The sequence below is a fragment of the Diabrotica undecimpunctata genome, chromosome 9 (genome assembly GCF_040954645.1).
Source record: "Diabrotica undecimpunctata isolate CICGRU chromosome 9, icDiaUnde3, whole genome shotgun sequence".
Lineage (NCBI taxonomy): Eukaryota > Metazoa > Arthropoda > Insecta > Coleoptera > Chrysomelidae > Diabrotica > Diabrotica undecimpunctata.
The window spans coordinates 16,107,289-16,128,175 of record NC_092811.1 but is presented as its reverse complement, the minus strand read 5'-3'; the positions used below and the strand labels follow the sequence as shown (position 1 = coordinate 16,128,175).

At 34.9% G+C, this 20,887-nt stretch overlaps 1 protein-coding gene across 1 annotated transcript in view; it reads left to right on the top strand.

The window, feature by feature from the left end:
* slow (epidermal growth factor-like protein slowdown) overlaps positions 1 to 20,887 on the top strand; it is a 385,029-nt gene that overhangs the window by 65,372 nt on the left and 298,770 nt on the right. The gene's annotated exons all lie outside the window — the stretch shown is intronic.

Genomic DNA, 20,887 nt, shown 5'->3' with positions numbered 1-20,887 from the left:
TATATTTTTCAGAATATCTGAATTAAGACACGAAATAGAAATAAGTTTTCAGGAAGTAGATGTAGCCATAAATTCACTCAAAAATAGAAAGTCACCAGGACCAGACGGAATAACCAACGAGCTTCTAAAACACAGAGAAGAAAGTAGAGCAATAAACCAGCATATCTATGTTTTATAGACCTAACAAAGGGTTTCGATCGCATCCAAGTCGAAGACGTCTTACACCTACTGTATAAAAGAAACATACCAATCAATATTATGCAAACCATCGAAAACATCTACTTCCATAATCGAATACAGGCAAAGATAAATGGAAAACTAACACAGAATATACCAGTACAAAGCGGAGTCAGACAGGGTGACTCGTTAAGCTCACTTCTCTTTAATATAATAATGGACGAAATAATACAAGCAGTACGTAAAGGTCATGGCTACAGAATGGGAAACAAAGAAATCCAAATATTATGTTATGTAATACAACAGCCAAGAAATACAATATGATAATATCAGCAGAAAAAACCAAATGCATGACAACATCTAAATACACAGGGATCTAAATATACAGGGAGCATTTACATTGGAATTTCGGAAATGGAGTAATGTTCTTTTTACGGATGAGTCGAGATACTGTCTTCACTCATCAGATGGGCAGAAATATCACGTGAGGAGCACACTTGATTGGTATTTATTGAGCGTTCGTTAACTGCACATCGGTAGATTGAGGAAATTTTAGCGAATCACTTAATATAACAGCCTTTTCTCAATATATCGGCGATGATTTTCTATTAATGCAAGATAATGCGTGACCCCACACTGCAATATGTGTCACGCAATATTTAGAGGAAGTTGGTATTAATAAAATGAACTGGCCAGCGTGTTCGCCAGATCTGAACCCAGTAGAGCACATTTGGGTCATGCTTGGTAGAAATATTAGAGGTCACGAAGTCGCACCAGCCTCAATTAACGAACTTCGCTTGGGTCTAGAAGCGGAATGGCAAAACATCCAGCAAGATGATATTCGCAACCTCATAGACAGCATGAGCCGACGTGTACATGCAGATATAGATGCTAGAGGAGGCAATACAAAGTATTAAGTTATCTTTTGGTTTTTTTATGCTTTGTTATTGTTATCATTGTTCATTAAAACCAAGATCATGTCGTTGCTTTTATTCATTATTTAAATACAGTGCTTCTGGGATGTCGATATGACATTTCTTCGATATCAGTCAGCAAAGCCCCCATCGTCGTATTACAAATTAATATAATTAATACAAAAGATAATGGTAATAATAGGAAAAGTCGTAAATTATCATTACAAACTTATCTACATATTTATATTTAAATACAAATACTTTAGATGTCAAAGAAAAGAAAAACCTTGTTTGTTTAGAAAAAAATGTGTTTATTGATTGTTCGTTGTAGCGATTAAACAGTTAAACAAAAAAAACTGCACAAGAAAGCGCTGAAATTCGTATTTTCACCATTAGAGAGAAAATCCTGTACCTTCTGCTCGATTACGTTCGAGTACACAGGCAAGATATCAACAAAATTAGCCAGATACAAAAAAGAAACGAATAATACCAGCTTTCAGAACAAAAAACAACTTAAGCAAATATATTAAGAACAACAAGAGCCAAACGAAAAAGCACTTACCCAGTGGTGTATACCAACATAAATGTGACGACTGTCCAAAAACTTATATCGGTCAAACTGGTAGAATTTTTATCAAACGTATAGCAGAACACAATAGAGCTTTCAAAAATAGAAAAACAGATTCTATCGCACTTCACCTTTTAGACTATAATCATTCTTTTAATTAATAATTTAAAATTCTTCACATTCCAAATAAAAGCCTTAATCTATCTTTATTATAATCTATGAATGGAAATTAACAAATTAAAAAATACAGATATACATAATTCTAAATGTCCAACTTTAACAGTTTTCCCCTCTTCAACTTATTCAGTTAAACACTATAAAGTGTAAACGCATACCAAAAATATACCACTTAAGAGACTCTGCCGAAACAGCTGTAGTGATAATTTTTCAGTGTTTTATTGTTAGTTAAATGAATTTTCATCAAACAACAGTCGAATCCATCAGTTATTTAGCACAATTTATCAATTTTTAACGTGAATACCCCCTTCATGTTCCATTTGAGTGGGATTATTTATTTTATTTGTTCCTTATTAATTAATTCGTGACAATGTTATAAACTATTTATTTCACCGTGTATATTCCTACGCGGAATCATGCATATTAAACACAGGACCGTCTCCGACTGCGACACACGCAAAAATGCCGTGTTAAATTGACATGTTTGTGGGCACTTAATTAGAGTGCTGGCATCTGAAATGTTTCCAAACACGAAAAGACCGAGTTGTACATCTTAAGCTAATCAAATATGCTAATTTATGTATCCGTCGAACATGCAGTGGAATGAGAATGAATTTTCAACTTTGTATGCTTGCACCTGGTGGTCATCAGAAATCTGAAGCTTAACGAAGAATTTTACTATAACAACTTAGTTTTAAGATTTACAATAACAAGACTTAATATTAGTAGCTTCTACTATTGTTATTAAACATTTACACAAATTATCTGGACCGGTCTTAGAAATTAGAAATTTTTAAAAAATCTTACAAACAAATTAAATTTCGTAATAACTATTTAATCGATCTGGGACATCGTTACCACCAAACCACCCTTAATGGGAGCGAGTCTGCTGGCTTAAGGTTCAAGCTAGCAGAATTCGGAAAAAAAATTTTTACCGATGGCATGTTTTTTTACCCATTTTTCACTAGTTTATTACAACCCTAATAATTTTTCACCACCAAACCACCCTTAAGGGGAGCGATTTTGCTGGCTTACGGTTAAAACTATTAAAATTCCAAAAAAAAATATTTATAATTATACCACAATGCTCTGCTAGGTTTTTATGAATTTATTACCACCTTAGTAATTTTTCACTCGTTAACTACCCCTTATGGACTTGGGTAAAATATCATATAGGACTTCGTGACAATGAAGTTGCAGACTCGTTAGCCAAAGAAAGCGTTATAACTGGAGAGCATATCAACAACAATTTAGGGGCTCAAGAATATTTAATGATATCTAAGAGTAATTTGAAGGCAAATTAGGAATTGCATTGGAAAAAGTATTGCTCTAATAACCTCACACGATATACACCGTTACATCCAAGTATTCTGACAGATTTGTGGCACCAAAAATTTGATTTTACAAGAAATGATATTGTGACCATTTGTAGGCTGAAATTCGGACATGCAAGCTTCCCTCAACATATATAAAATCGGTGTTGACTACAACTTTGTGAAACTTGCAATGTGGTTTGCGTCTTAGATCACATTTTTTATGCTTGTAGTAAATTTGAAATACAAAGACAAGAACATCAATAGTTTATTATTGCAAAAATTATACCCCCCTTTCAATCTACTTTATTTGATATTATTAAATATGTACAAGGTATATAAAATTATTCTTAAGTTTATTAAAATGTGTAACTTAAAACTTTAGTGTAGGTGTTAAGCTCGTTACCTCTGTTGAATTGCCAAATATTTTACCTTTTTACCTATACTTTCCGTGGTCTCCACTTTCTGTCTGTGAGTCACCTTGAATGACCCCTAGGTGCGAAAAGTAATCCTAGTTCCTCTCCCATCGTAGTCTTCTTTTAATTTACAGAATTGTAGTGTATTTAGTTTAGTTAGAATAGGTTAATTTAAGTGAACGTTATTACACATTTGCTGCTGGTTGGATGGGCACTTAGCCCGATTGCCAAGAGAAAAAAATACCCCTTTGGAAAGTCAATTATTCTGTTAGATTAAAATTTAAGGGTAAAAATTCTGTTTTTTCAAATTCACTCTCCTGTACTTATAACTGAAATAAAAAACTGGTTTTTAAATGTTTACTAAATTTTAACCACCCTGATAATCTTGCACCCCTAAACCAATCTTATTTGGAAACGTTCCTGCTAGCTTAATATTTGAGCCAGCGAAATTTAAAAAATATATATTTTTGAAATACCACTATGTTCTGCTAGGTTTTAACGAATTAATTACCACCCTAGTAATTTTTTACCCTCAACTACCCCATGTGGAAAGTCAATAATTCTTAGGTTAAAATTTAAGGTGATGAAAAATCTATTTTTACAATTTTATTGTACTCTATCAATCAATATTCCACTGTACTCTACTTATAACTGAAATAAAAAATTTTTCTGGTAAGTTTTTGCTACACTTTCACCACCCTGATAATTTTTCACCACTAAAGCAATTTTATTTGCAAACGTTTCCGCTAGCTAAATATTTGAGCCAGCAGAATTAAAAAACATATATTTTTGAAGTACCATAGTGTTTTGACAGGTTTTTACAAATTTATTACCACACTATTATTTTCCACTTCTTAACTACTTCTTGTGGGAAGTTAATATTAAGCTACTAAGCGGAAGCTCGAATATTAAGCTAGCTAACTCAAATAAAAATTTTGAAATACCACGTGATTTTGCTCGATTTTTACTAATTTTTCGCCTCTCAACTAATCTGTGGTAGCTTAGGCTAAAATAAAAAAACAATCGGGTGTGGCAGTCCAGTGGGACTGCCGGTAGAAGTTATACTTCTATACACGCGTTCGCCGTTACAAATTTATATGGGAGTCAATCTGCACAATCATTAGATATGTAATGCTATAGGTAAGAGAGAGCAGAAAGAGAAACAGAATTAGGTATATAGGTATATGCTGCATCGTTTGCTGTATATAAACAACATTTGACCTGTAATAGGAGGATAGTAAATGAAGGATTGAATCAATATTTTGATGAAAATGTATATTTTTATTTTCATATATGTATGAAAGGAGTTGAATGCAAAAAATTTTTTTACGCATACTCTGCAGTAAAATTTATTGTTTATTAATATAAAAATACAATACAATACACTGCAACATAATTCAATATAGTTGGATTTGCTTGATATGCACTTCGCTTGTGCCGCTGGTTAATAATCAAACTCCGTGCGAAAACAAAACTGACTTTATTTTGAATTACACAATACATGAATATATAAACGCTTATTAAGTATTATGTCCGCTCGCTCTGAATGCTGTATCACCGATCCCGTCTCATATTTGAGTGCTGTCTGTCGTCTTTGGGGTGCCTTAAGGGACTCGCCTTATCTTCACACATGGCATAATATATCTCCCTACGCCACTATGTTGCCGGATTGTAAAAATGCATAAAATAAATTTGAATTAGATAGAGGCGTGAACAATAATAATACAATACAAATTAAATGACAATAGGCATAACTTACTTACACATATGTTTAATTTACCATGATAATAATATTAATAAAAAAATAATAATAATATTAATAAATATTAAATATATTTATAAAAAGAACATTTTTATTCTCGAAAGAGAAAATATATCTTCTGTCTCTATCTTCTATTTGTCTATAACTTCAAAAACGAAATAAGTCCCGCCCAACAACTCTTTTCTGAACCTTAAAACTTGAATTACTATATTTTAGGTAACTGAACTAAGCCTCAGTTTTATTAATAGCGTCTTGGCGCCATTTTATAAGATACTTGTAAATGGGGGCATGGAAAAATTAATATATTATTTGAAAGCACTTGTATAAATCATTAGGTCCCTGAATTTTTTGATTCTTTGTGGCACCGTTTCAAAATCTCCACTAAATTGTAAAAATCTTATTAAATTAACTCTCGGCGAAAGAATATCTCTTTCTTCCCAGATGGAAAACGTCATTAGTATCATGTATATGCCAAAAGTGGTAGTTTATAAAAGTAAAATCGACCTTTTTTTAAATTTATGTCATGCATATAAACATATACATAAAAGAAATTTAAAATAACAATCATTATGTTGGCCCTTTCATCTCTACGCCCATGACTACTATATGTACTAAATATTCAATGATAAATAACATAGTTTGGAAAATTAAATAATGTATAAGATTAGCGAAACAATATTAAAAAATATATTATGATTTCTCCATTTTTTGATTTTTAGAACCAAAGTGACAAAAATCAGAACATAATAATTAAAAAAATATATTCCCTAATTGGGATCAAACGCGCGACTTCTGGTTCTAAGTACCGAGCCTCAACTCATTCGACCAAAAGCCTTAAGTAATAAGGTTTTAAGTTTTTGGTTTTATTTTGTGTTTGTGTTTATTTATATATGTACTGTATTCCAAAAATGGAAAGGTTATTACGAATCATAGAAGTTCCAGGAAGAATATTTATTTGTAAAAGACTTTGGCCAAATGTATATATCTACCGAATTAATATAAAATAATAATAATAATAATAATTATTATTAAATATATTTACAAAAGGAAAATTTTTATTCTCGAGAGAAAAAGAGAGAGAGAAAATGTATCTTCTGTCTCTCTCTTACCTATATCTTACATATGTAATGGTTTTGCCAATTCACTCCCGTACAAATTTCGAACGTCGAACCCGCGTATAGAAGTATAATTTCATAAAAGTAATTTTTAAATACCACTGTATGCTACAAAGCTTTTTCAATTCATTTATCATCTTCACAATTGTTTACCCCTTTATAAGAAGTGAATAATTGTGCTAGGTTAAATTTTGAACTGACAAAACATCAAAACATCATTATTCAATAAAATTTACAAATTCAAACATATTAAGGATTAAAAACAACTGAAATTTTACAATTAACATTATTAGAAATATCTATTCTTGGAGCATCACAACTTGTACTCGTTTGCTTAAACACTTGATTCGAGGTACTGGATTGATTTCCTGGTTCGCCAAGTATATTTACAAAAAACTTACTGTGAGGTACGTTTTTGGGGCGCAGGGCAATATACTTTCTCACAATTTCCAAGAAACTCAGTCCACTTTTCTTGTCAGTAATACAAAACGACCTTTCCTGCTTGGTTTTAGTATCAGATAATGAAACGATTATCACCGATTTTCTGTCATCCACGTTAAAAACATCTAACTTGTACAATTCATCGGACCTAGTCGCTCCATGCACACCAAAAATAGCAATAACCTTCATCAACAAATAGACGTCATCAGGAGCTTCTGTCAGAAATTTAATAATGTCATCTGACTCCAGGGTTTTGGACTTTTTAGCTTTGTATCCTCCACTCAGGTTTTTTAGTAAGGGGGGTAACTTGTTGAATTTAGAAATGTCACAATTTTCATTCACCAACAACGGACGCTTCAGCATCGAATAATACGACCATAATGACGATGGCATCGCTTTCTTCGACTTTTCAGAAAAATACGCCAGAATTATTTTTTCACTCAAGCCATTGATCTTTTTAATACATCATCCTAGATTTTTGTGGCAACAATAAACTTTCTGCTTCCAACGCTGCATTTTTTACATCTGATGGCAGGTTTTCCTTTTCTTGTGTCAATTCTTTTCCGTCCATTTCGTATTTATTCACTTTGTACACAAAACGCAACAATATTCTCCGCAAAAACCAAAACGTAACATTTGTTTGACATTTGTTCACAGAGTAATTTATATCCCTAGCAACGGAGCAACACAATTGCGATTTTTGTGCTAAAAATTACAATTTTCTTTGAAATTCTATTTTTCACCCGAACTTGAAGTCTTGCTATAGAAAAAAATATTGTACTGCACACGACGATAAAATCGCATTATCTTCTCGGGCATAATTAGCGTCTCGACTGACGTCTCGACGCTAAAAAACGCTCTCGAAAATAAAGTACAATTTTATCGTCTTGTACAATTAATAACTATCATATTTTCTATTTATAGAATGTTTTTGATTAGGGTAGTTACGAAAACAATGACTAGACTGGTAAAAATATAGTAAAAATCTAGCAGAGCACTTTTGTATTTCCAAAAAGACTTCGCATTCAGCTAGCGTGAATGCGTAGCTTGTTGAAAGCTTCCCATTAACTGTGGCTTACGGGATTAAAAATTATGAGGGTGGATAAAATTCAGTAAAAACCTGGCAAGCCATTTTTATTTGCAGTTACAAGAAGAGTACAGTAAAATTGTAAGAATAGATTTTTTATCACCTTGAATATTACCCCAACATAATTATTGACTTTTCATAAGGAGTAGTTGAGGGGTGAATAATTACTAGTGTGGTAATAAATTCATAAAAATCTAGCAGAGCACTGTGGTATATCATAAATATTGTTTTAGGAATTAAGGGTGGTTTGATGGTGAAAAATTATTAGGTGGTAATAAATTAGTGAAAAATGGGTAAAAAAATATTACGTAGGTTAAATTGGATTCCGCTCATTTGTCCCCGCTAGCTTAAGGGTCCTAATATCTCATACTGCACATTTCAACTGTCAAACCCTTTGTTACAGTTATGACGAAAAATTCTTATTTTGTACTAATTTGATTGGTCTATAAGCGGGTCACACCCAGTTGACTTACATTTTAAATATATGGTAATGACAGTTTTATTTCCAGAGACAAACATTTTTTCATTGTCTTTGTTTTCACCAAACTAATTCAGACATTCTGAAATACCATTGTGGCTTAATGGTTGTATCTGCTAATGAGTGTATATCAACATATCATTGTACGTTTGCTTCAGACTTTTTACGATTTTTTCCAATTTAACTTCCATTAATCAGACGTAAAGTTGTCTACACATCATCGCCATTAAGCGTTTCATAGACATGCAAATTAGTGAATCATACATTGAACATTGTTCCTAATAAATGGAGCAATGTTAACGATTGAGATATTTCTGTCCCCATAAATATCAATTGAATCGGAATTCTCTAGGTTTAATAGCGCGAAAGTGACAAAGAAAAAACGAGACTTTCTACATGTTGAGCGATCTGTCTGTAAAAATGGAAAGAGGCCGGACGGAGCTTTGTACTTATAACAAGTCGACTGAAATTAATTTATACACTAATTGTAATGTACGGTAATAAATTATGCAGCAATAAATCATATGGTAAAGATAAAAGGTTGAATAATGTGTTTGTTTATTAATATCGAGATGCGTCTAGATAAGAAGTAAATATGTATTAAATGTCTGTGCACGGCGCACATACGGGTATTTGAACGATTTAGGCGGCCAAAATTATTTTTATAGTGTATTGTATTTAAAAAAATGTTACTAAGCCGAACGGATAGTTTTTATTAAAAAAAAATTATTAACAAAAAATACTTTATTTTAGTACTTTTGTTATTATTTTGAAATCAAAATAACAACAATATTCCTAATCCGATAAAACTTACTTCGTAGAGTATATTTTATGATTGCTGCTAATAACATAGTAATTAAACACTTATGAAGAAGAATAATCACTCAGAATCACTAGTATCAGTTTTACGATCATCTAAAGGCACATTTTCTCCTTCGCTTCCGGAAGAGTATCCAGCTGGGTTGGGATCGGTAGGTAGCAGCATTTTCAATGTTTTAGATAAGAAACTACATTTCTTTCTTTTTTTTATTTGCCTCCTACATCAAAGAGTCCGAACTCAAAAGTAGACCATTGAAAATATCCCTGTTGCAGCTCTTGAAAATTTTCGTGAGAAATCTTTGCGATAAGACCGGAAGTGCTTGTTGCTCGCTTCTGCGGCTTCTTCAGAGAGCTGCCCAATTGGCAACAATGCATTTTTTATAATTATTGCACCATGCATGAGTATTTTGTGCAATGTGGGTGTCATGGGGTGCCATGGATAGAGATCTATATATAAACGAGCAGTTTCTTTTGCGTTATTATCGTATTTATCATGGTCAATTTTGTGGCCGCTTGAAATAGTCTCCAAAATCATCAAAATCAAAATCATCAACACAATTTGCTCTGCCTAAGTTATTGAAATCTTTTGAAGTAGCACCGCAAGTATAACATCGGCTTGTCGATGTAGTTCCTATGGCAGCATTGCAGACCTTTCCGTCCACCAATGTCATTATGAAGTCATGTTTGACTCTAAATTTTTGGCCACATAAGTCAAAATCGATTGCAACAAGCGAGATAATAGAATTATTGAAGTAATTTCTTCTTTAACGGTATCACTGGTCTCTTTGACAAACTTAAACCTTATTGGTTGACAAAACCTATGAGAAGAGGGTGTGGGATTTTCTCATACAGTTTTTTCATTTTTTTGTCCACCTACTAATTTCAAAGGAACAAAGTAGCTTTAAAATATATTGGAATCACTGTCCTCATCACTATCAAACTTTTGTTTGTACTGCGATTCCTGGGACCCATCCCAGCTCCATTTGCAGATTAATTTTAGAGTTTCGCGTTATTTCTCTTTTAACGGTAGTAAAACCTCTTCTAGGTACTCCGATAATCGTCTAACGGTAAGGTCGATCAAATTCTGCAGTTTAGCTTCCGCGCTAGTGCTAGTTACAGTGCAAGCTTCAGGTGGCGGATAGCATTTCTTTTTTTCTTTTTGTAGCAGACTGTAACACGGAAAGAAGTTTTTATTTGTGCTTCTTATTACATCATATTGTGCTCGTGTTAGGTCTGCGTCTATGAACAGCTTCCTGGATACTCAAAGGATTAATTTTATCTCTCAGAGACTTTGTGCGATTGTATGCCTTTTTATATTTTGACGCGCGAGTTGGCGAACATATAATTCCTTTGAGTACATTGGAAGCGTCTCTCTTCCCTGTTCCTTGTAACTTGACTTGAGCAGCATGCACTAGAGTATCTTCGTCGAAGTTGGAGCGAATATCTTATGTTCTCCTTCGTTTACTTCTTCCACTGAGATCTCCAAAAGTTTTATGAGGTCGTCCTGGCCGATTTGCCGTACTATCGATAACAGGATTCGCAAAGGTCCCCTCGAGCCAAGAATCGTTATATTTAAGAATTACATAGACGCCGCGGTGTCGACCAAAAATCTATTTTTCACAAAATTTAGATATTGAAATAGTTACATGTTGGTAGGTTTATATTATCCTAATTAATTATATTACTGTTTTTCTGTTTATTGAAAATAATAGTTTTTCAACAAAAAAATTAAAATAACTGTGAAAATGCTAACAGCAATATACCCTTATTTCAAACAAAGATCCATTAAATCTAGATGTACAAAAATAAGAAAAAAACTACTGATACATTTACAGATGACTTCTCGGATACTGAGGCATCAGAGACCGAACATGAGTTATCTCAGTGATCGAGTTATTAACTTCTGTAACAATCCCAAGTTTCAGTTTTTATTTATTATAGATGGGCTTCTCTTCAATTTTGCAATGGAATATTAACGGTTTTTACAATAACCTTTAGATGCTCCAAAGAATTCTGGCCAGATACAATCCAGATATAATTTGTCTTCACGAAAAAATACAAGCTTTAAAACAATTTAAAAATTACTGCAAAAATCGAACTAGCCCAGAAAAAGCCAGTCACGGAGTAACTATCTTTGTAAAAAAGTCAATTAAAACCACAATAATTTGTTTCTAAACTGATGTTGAAGCAATTTGCATTAAACTTAACTCAAGTTCAAATATCTACGTTTGTAACTTATACGTACCATTATCAACGGAAGTAGACTCAGAAGCGTTAACTGAACTGTTTAATGCTTACAACTTTTTATGGGACTCTTCCACTATAAATACTAGGGGAAGATTGCTAGAAGAGATATTTAAACAGTCCAACCTTTCAGTCTTAAACGACGGCAGGCCCACTAGATTTAATATACAGAACGGTGAACTTTATGTATAGACCTTACGATATGCGAACCAGGTCTCACCCCACAGCTCACCTGAGTTAGGCTCGAATTCTGATACAACAGTGATAACCATCCACTTTTTATTCATAATAACAAAAACCAATATGGACAGATATTTACTCCAAAATGGAATTTAAAAAACCCTAACTGGAATCTTTTTTCAAATTTAATCGAAAGCAGTATAACCACTTTTAAAAGTACCTCAAATATAGAGGAGACATTGAAGAACCTTAATAACATTACCACAAAGCAGCAGAAAAAGCAATAGGAAAGACTACATGGATAAAACAACGCAACCCTGTCCCATGATGGAATCACGAATGCAAAACAGCAGTCGAATCTAGCAAAAAAGCTTTTAACCAATACAAGCGCTTCAAAACTGTGGAGAATAAAATTGAATACAGACAACAACGTGCTGTAGCCAAGAAGATAACTATAAATGCCAAAAGCCAATCATGGACTCAATAGGTATCAACGTTAACTGCAAATACTCCCTTGACTGAAGTATGGAACAAAGTCCGAAGAATATCCGAATTAAATAGCAATCAGAATATTAAAAGCCTTGAGATAAATAGAGAGGCAGTTACTAGTAATACTCATATTGCCAAAATCCTTGCAACAAAATACATACAAAAACCGATCTAGTAATATTAATTATAAAAAATCTTTTATTAATTACTAACAACAAGAAAATAAGAAAATTAGCATTATACCTAACACAGATAAACCGTTAAATTGACCCATTTCTCAATAATTAGAGTATACAGAAACGTTATCAAATCTCAAAGAAATCAGCGCTTGCCCGGACGATATATCTAGTATTTTTATCAAGCACCTTCCAGATAGCTCTCAAAATCAACTATTTAATATTATATTTAATATTATTTGGCTACAGCACAAATTTTCTGAAAAATGCAATGAATCCACCGTTATACCTATACAAAAAAACCTAATAGTATTAAAACAAGTCCCGAGTCATACCGACCGATATCTTTAACATGCGTGCTATGTGTAAGTTCTTCTTCTTCAGTGCCTTATCCGGTCCGGATGTTGGCGATCATCAAGGCTATCATGGTTTTGTTGACTGCTCTGCGAAACAGCTCCGCTGAGGTCATCCCAAACCGTTGTCGGAGATTTTTCAACCACGAGATACGACGGCGTCCCGGTCCTCTTCTGCCAAATACTTTACCCTGCATAACAAGTTGAAGAATTCGATATTTTTCTTCGTTCCGCATCACGTGGCCGAGGTACTCAAGCTTACGTTGTTTAATTAAATTAAGCACTTCTTTTTCTTTTGTCATGCGCTGTAGGACCTCAACGTTGGTGACATGGTCCACATAAGATATTTTTAGTATCCTTCTGTATATCCACATCTCGAAGGCTTCGATTCGTTTTTCAGTGGCTTGCGTCAGTATCCAGGCTTCAACTCCATATAGTAACACTGGAAGAACGTAGCACCTTACTATCCGCATCTTGGTTCCCAAACTGAGATCACTGCAGCACAGCAAGGATCTCAACTTAATAAAAGTAGACCGTGCCATTTCAATTCTGGATCTAATCTCTTGAGCGTAGTCCCATTGTACGTTGAGGGTAGTTCCGAGGTAAGTGAATCTGTCGATTCTCTGGATCTCTTCGCTACCTGCCATTAGTGCCCCGGGATCTAAATTTGTACGGCTGACAACCATGAATTTAGTTTTCTTAATATTAAGGTTCAGTCCGTATGTTACGCTCACAGTTCGCACTCGGTCTAGTAAGGCCTGCAGATCGTTTAGGCTGGTTGCTAGTAACTCAGTGTCATCGGCGTAGCGGATATTATTGATGTATTCACCGTTCACTCGGATTCCCATGTCTAGGTTTGTGAGGGCTTCATTAAAAATCTCCTCAGAGTATATATTGAAAAGAGTCGGCGATAGCACACATCCTTGCCTTACTCCTCGCATGATCTTCACTTGGTCGGTCAGCTGGTCTTCGACCTTGACTTGAGCACGCTGGTTCCAGTATAAATTCATGATGATCCGAATGTCCTTCTCATCCAATCCTACTCTTTGTAGTGCGGTGACCATCTTCTGGTGCTGACAACGGTCAAATGCCTTGGCGTAGTCAATAAAACAAATATAGACATCACAACTGACATTGCGGCATCTCTGAAGTAGGACTTGTAAGGTGAAAAGTGCTTCACGTGTACCCATAGAATTGCGGAATCCGAATTGCATTTCACCGACATTTTCTTCGCATTTCTTGTAAATTCTGGCATGTATGATTTTAAGAAAAATTTTAAGTGCATGACTCATAAGACTGATAGTTCGGAAATCTTCGCACGTTTTCGCAGATCGTTTTTTTGGTAGCGTTACAAATGTTGACAATAGCGATTCCTCTGGGATATTACCTGAATCGTATATGGCGTTGAACAGTTCAGTTAACTCCTTCGTGCTCACTTCACTCATCACCTTAATAAGTTCAACGGGTATTTCGTCCGGACCTGTAGCCTTACCATTCTTAGACTGTTTTAAAGCAGCCTTTACCTCGCTTTCTAGAATTGACGGCCCTGTCATGCAATTTATTTCCGGAAGGTTGCCGCGGTCCTCCCAGAAAAGTTCTTCGATATATATTTTCCAGGTAACCAACTTCTCATTCACTGTCGTGGATATTTATATGATCGTGTTTCTCTTGGAGCTCCTCGATTAGTTTACATTTTTCTTGCATCCATGTCTCCTTGGCTCTTCGTATTTCTTTTTTAATTGTCTGGTTGGTTTCTTGGTATTTCTTCGTGTCCCTGTTTTTCAGCAATCTTCTTTGTTCCATCATCTGCAGAATGTCATCAGTCATCCATTCTTTATTTTTTACTCTTTTTTTCTTTCCCAGATGTTCTTTTCCCGCATTCAGCATGACGTCCTTGATATAACTCCATTTTTGTTCTACACTCTGTTTTTGTTGTTGAGCCGTTTCTAGTTTTTGTCTCATTGTATCTCTCACATTCTGACGAACTACGGGGTCTTTTAGAGTGTCATAATCCAGGTTCTGTTTAGGTTTATTTTTGTTGAGTTTCTTTAGTTTGAGTTCTATCTGGCCCACTAATGGGTTGTGGTCCGATGAGACGTCTGCTCCTGGGAAGGTCTTCGCCGAAGTCAAGCTGTTCTTGAATCTTTTGTTAATGAGAATAAAGTCTATCTGGTTTCTGATGATATTGCTGGCTGTATCTGCAGGTGACTTCCACGTATAAAGTCGTCTCGGGGGAAGTTTAAACCACGTGTTAGCAATGGTAAAATCTTCTTCCCGGCAAAATTGTATGAGTCGGTCTCCTCTTTCGTTTTTCTCGCCTAAGCCGTGTTGTTCGACGATGTCTTCTACACTGCTTTTGCCAACTTTGGCATTGAAATCACCCATGATGATGGTTAGCTCGTTCTTCTTGGTGTATTTTAGTGCTTTTTGTACAATTGCGTAGAACTCCTCGATATCCTCTTCTGTTTTTTCTGATGTTGGAGCGTAAATTTGAATGATGTTCGTATTAACGGGTCTGCCTTGCAGCTTCATCAGAATGACCCTGTCAGAGAGAGCAATCACGCTGATCACAGCCCCAGCGACCTTTTTGCTCAGAATCAATGCTACGCCATTCCAGTGATGTGGTTTGTCGTTTCCCGCATAGTATACCATATGCTCATCCACACAGCACTGTCCCGAGCCTGGCCATCTCATCTCGCTGATTCCCATCACGTCGATATTTAGTCTTTTCATTTCTTGAATGGTGTTGTGTATCTTTCCCCCTTCAAACATACTTCAAACATTCCAAGTACAGATTTTTTGAACGTTCCACGTGCACACTTTATCTTTATTAGTGTTTAAATATTGGTAAGGATTTCGTGGGTTGACGACCTGGGAAGCCTTACATTTTTGTGTTCTTCCTACCCTGCCGGATCTTGGTATCCGAAGTCCATGATCAGTATCTTCTCCAAATTTGTTTACATTAACCATGATGAATGAACTAGGGACTATTTATGGGGTGGTTTCCCGTTGCCTTCCCCATCGCAGTGTCACAACCGATTGTGGCGCCTGTGAGTATCTAGAATTAAGCCTGCAGGATGTTTTTTTTATTTTCCCACAGCCTTAATCCAGTAATGACATTACTGCTGCCTAATGTCATGTCCTCAGTTGATCCGCGGGTACTTATATGGCTAAGCCTTATTCGTACCTGTCCTGTATATCTACAGGAACTCCCCTATCAGCCATTGGGACGCGCCGTGTCGGGGTTGAGGACTTCCCCGCCCAGTCTGTCTTGCGCAAAGTGCTGAAGGACCCCTACTTAATTCAGGGTCCCTCCTCTACCCAAGCTGAGACCGGCACGAATGTGTAAGTTACCAGAAAAAATTATTAATAATAGACTAAGATGGCACCTGGAGAGACAAGTGACATTTCTGAAGCATTCGCACTAAGGAGTAAATGTCTAGCGGTTTTCTTTGAGATATCAAGATCTTTCGATACAGCCTGACAAGATTTTATAATAAAAAAATTACATAGTTGGAACATCCAAGGTCACTGCCTTTTCTTTATTAAAAACTTCCTTCAAAATAGAGCTTTCCGAGTTAGAACAAACAGCACAACATCAGATATAATGTATCCAGAAAATGGCATTTCTCAAGGCTCGGTTCTTAAGTCCTACACTCTTCATAGTGGCAATCAATGATATTCTCAAAAATCTAAAATCGCCTATAAAGGCAGGCGTCTACGTGAATGCTCTTGTAATTTTTTGCAAAGGTAAAAATATACAAAATATATTTTCTTACACACAGAACTTTATACAACTCTTGGAACTCTGGTCACAAAAAACAGGTTTCTGTCTTTCCACTGAAAAAACTCGTTTCATCCTGTTTTCTAAGAAAAATGTCACACACTCACACCCAACCTGAGACTATGTGATGAGAACCTAAAACGTGTACGTCAATAAAGTTCTTGGGCATGACATTCGAAGAAACTCTAAGCTGGAAACTTCATATAACAAAGTTGATGTTATCTTGTTACAAGCGATTTAATCTTCTAAAAACTCTGGCCAATAAAGAATGGGGTGCGGATCGCCAAACACTTTTAATGTTATACAGAATATTAATCAGATCAAAATTTGATTATGGACCTACTGTATATTTTACAGCCACTAAGACACTAAGACTGTCTCATTACAATCGGATAATGGGAGATTTTAACAGGAAACTCGGAAGGAAAAAGGACGAACAAGAAGTGGCAATCGGAGATTTTGGAATCGGAGTAAGAAACGAAAGAGGCGAAATGCTTACCAACTTTCTACTGCAACACAAACTGTACGCAATAAACACCTTTTTAAGAAAAAACAGAATAGAAAATGGACGTGGGCTAGTTCAGACGGAAGAACTAAGAGAGAATATAATTATATAATAACAGACAAAAAGCAAATTATTCAAGATGTCACTGTACTCAATAAACTATCAGTAGGAAGCGACCACACACCAGTAATGATAAATCTACAAAAAGAAAGAGCAAAGATGATAAACAGTTGCAAATGCATAGTTTGGAATTTACCAAATCAGCCAGAAGCATACATAAAAAATATAGCCGAGCCTTTACAGAGTAATAATCCCAAACCTCTAAGTATCGACGATCACAATAAATTAATAACAGACTCGGTTAGAAACGCACAACTCAAATTTTGCAAGAAAAATGACACCAAAAGTGAAAAGATTAGCAAAGATACAAAAGCTCTCATGGAAATACGACGAAACCTAAGCAAGAACGAAAAGGAAAACAAAGAAGAATATAGAAAACTAAATAAAAGAATTTCAGCGGAAATTAGAAAAGATATAAGAAGATATAATACTAATGTAATTACTCAAATTCTATTAAAAGCAGTAAGCGAAATGTTTAATAAATGCTTACATGCGGGTACGATTCCAAAAGACTGGAACAATGCAGTGATAGTCTTGTTATACAAAAAAGGCGATATTACTAAATTACAAAATTATAGACCCATCAGCCTCTTGACACATATGTACAAACTCTTTATGAAAATCTTAACAAAGAGACTAACACTTAAACTTCTAAAAGGAACAGGCAGGCTTCAGGGCAGAATATGGCACAAATGACCATTTGCATACCATAAAGATCTTAATAGAAAAGTGCATCGAGTACAACATACCACTGGTTCTTGCATTTGTCGATTACGAGAAGGCTTTTGATTCTGTTGAGTTTAAAACAGTACTGGAAGCCCTAAATTAAAGCCGAATAGATTACAGGTACACGACACTAATCAAAAATATCTACGAGAACGCTACATTAAGTATACGACTACACGAAGACACAGACAAATTCAGCTTAGGTCGAGGATTTAGACAAGGAGACAATATTTCACTAAAATTGTTCACGGCAGCTCTAGAGTCAATATTTAAGAACACTTAAGGGCAAGATATGGGCATCAATATATATGGAGAAAGATTAAATCATCTAAGGTTTGCAGATGATGTTGTAATTGTTGATTAATCGCAGATAACTTACAGGATACAGTTTCTATGATACATTCGCTTAAAAGTCTTTCTCAAAGAGCAGAATTAAAGATAAACTTTGAGAAAATTAAACTTATGACAAATCTCGTGATGAGTGGAAATATAACTATAGACAATAATACCATACAACAAACAGACACTTACAAATATCTGGGACACGAGATGAAAATAAGCAGAGACACATGAAATACAGAGGCGAATAGGCCTGACATGGGCAGCATTTGCCAAATTAAGTCATATTCTAAAAAGTTCAATTCCCATGTGTCTCAAACGAAAGGTTTATAACCAATGTGTTTAGCCTGTACAAACTTATGGAGTAGAGACTTTAACACTCACGCAAAAATCTGCGAATAAACTCAGAGTTACACAACGAGCCATGGAACGTGCAAAGCTGAACGTGAGCCTTCAAGACCACATAACAAATCAACAAATGAGGCAAAGATCAGGAGTTTAAGACGTCATCGAAAGACCCACGACGCTTAAGTGGAACTGGACAGGGCACTTAGCCAGAACACAAGATAGACGGTGGATAAAACGTATTATGGAATGAAAACCCAGAAACTATAAAAGAAGCCGAGGACGACCACCGACTAGATGGACCGATGATATAAAACGTGTAGCGGAAAGCTGGCTACAAGCGGCCCAGTGTAGAGAACACTGGAAAGAACTGAGGGAGGCCTATGTCCAGCAGTGGACGCGATTGGCTGATTATGATGAAGACACTACTAAAAAAACTTAACAGTCTTCACAATCTATCTTTACATATAATATCCGGAGCGTTTCGTACATCACCAATCGAAAATATTTATTGTGAAGTTGGTGAACCCTCCTTAGAAGACAGAAGACTTTATTAAAGTAGAAAAGCATCTGATCAGTGTATACTACCAATCATATCATACGGCTGCGAAATTTAGACACTAAAGAAAGAGATAATACCGAAACTCAAAATCACTCAAAGGTCAATGGAGCGATGTATGCTAGTTATAACAAAGAAAGATCGAAAAAGAATAGAATGGATCAGACAGAAAACCAAGGTTACTAATGTAGTCCATAGAATCCAATCTTTAAAATGGCAGTGGGCGGGACATTTAGCGAGAAGAACTGACAATAGGTGATCCACTAGAATTACCCTGTGGTATCCAAGAAGCATCGAGAGACCAAGAAGACATCCAAATTTAAGATGGGAATATGCTGAGAATGATGATGATGATATATTATTAAAATCGGATGAAATATAATACTTAGGTATTTACCTTTTTTTGTCACTCAGTATATATACATAGTGTTTTTTAAATTAGATAAAAATTGAGAATAAAAAAATTAAACATCAACTCGTAGATCTGGGTTATTGCTCGTATGATAAATACAAATTCTTTTCCTTTTAATGAATTTTCTATGTCATCAACTCAAATCGCCTTAAGTACAAGATAAAACAAAAATAATTGGCGTATCTGAAGATCAACATATCTCGCAATTGATATTCCCGTCAGCAATAACTTTTCCCGATCGTAAAAAGTTGTTGTGTTATAGTTAAATAGACAGATATGCAGTTCTACTGGTTTACTGCATAAATTGATTTAGGTCTGGTAATTTCCAATTATGCTAACTGCCTCTTTAATGTCGACAACAAAAGTTTTTACGATCGCTCCAGAAACGATTATCCTCCGGATTTTGATCATTTTGTTGCCCTATAAATTTCAAGTGCCTGTAAAAATTATAAATGATTTGTTGATGCGCGCTATATCTTGTTGATTAGTATAATTAGCCCATATGATCATGATTGGTGGGTGAAATAAACGAAGGGACATAAAATTAAATGTAGTTCCTTTTATTGGCTGTCACATATTTTAATTTTGTATCAGATAATAAAATTGTTAAAAAGTATGCCCATAAAACGAAATTTGTAAAACGTTGTTTCGTCTGTGTGTTTCTCGATTGTAGTCCAGGAAATGAAGCATTTCACCTCGCAATTTTTTCTTCCTGTGTGGATTGACATGAAATTTTAACAGAAGGTAGGTAATAGCCTAAGGATCAAAATCTATATCGAACCAAAGTGCGCCAAAGCATTGGGGGTGGTTGCCACCCCATCTCGGGGGTGAAAATTTTTTTTACGTTTTAACCACAGGTTTCGATTAAAAAAGTGATTCTAAACAAAAAATGTTTTATACATCTTTTTTGTAAAACTGATATTTTTCAAGTTATTCGCGATTGAAAGTAACAACTTTTAGACGAAAAAATCGACGTTTTTAATCGATTTTTCGCGAATAACTCGAAAATGGTGCATTTTATCAAAAAAATTGCAGAGAACAAATTTGTAGCTTTTAAAAAGACAAATACAATTCATTTTTTAAAATGTTTTTGCGATATAATAGGAACCGAAATACGGCCTATCAATGTTCAGCGGTTTTCTTCAAATGCCAAATTTGAAAGATTCAAAGTCAAATATCGGGAAAATGATGCATTTTTGGAAGCAAACTGATAAAACTTTTTTTAAAGAGCATAAATAGACCTATCATAAAAAAAAAGAAAAAGACTCTAGCTCAAAAAGTGAGTAAGTTATGATGAAAATAAGGTCAATACCTCATTCTTTTACGAAAAAATCGATGAAAACAACCCCCTAACCACCCCATAATTAAAATCGATCTTCACCCTTCTG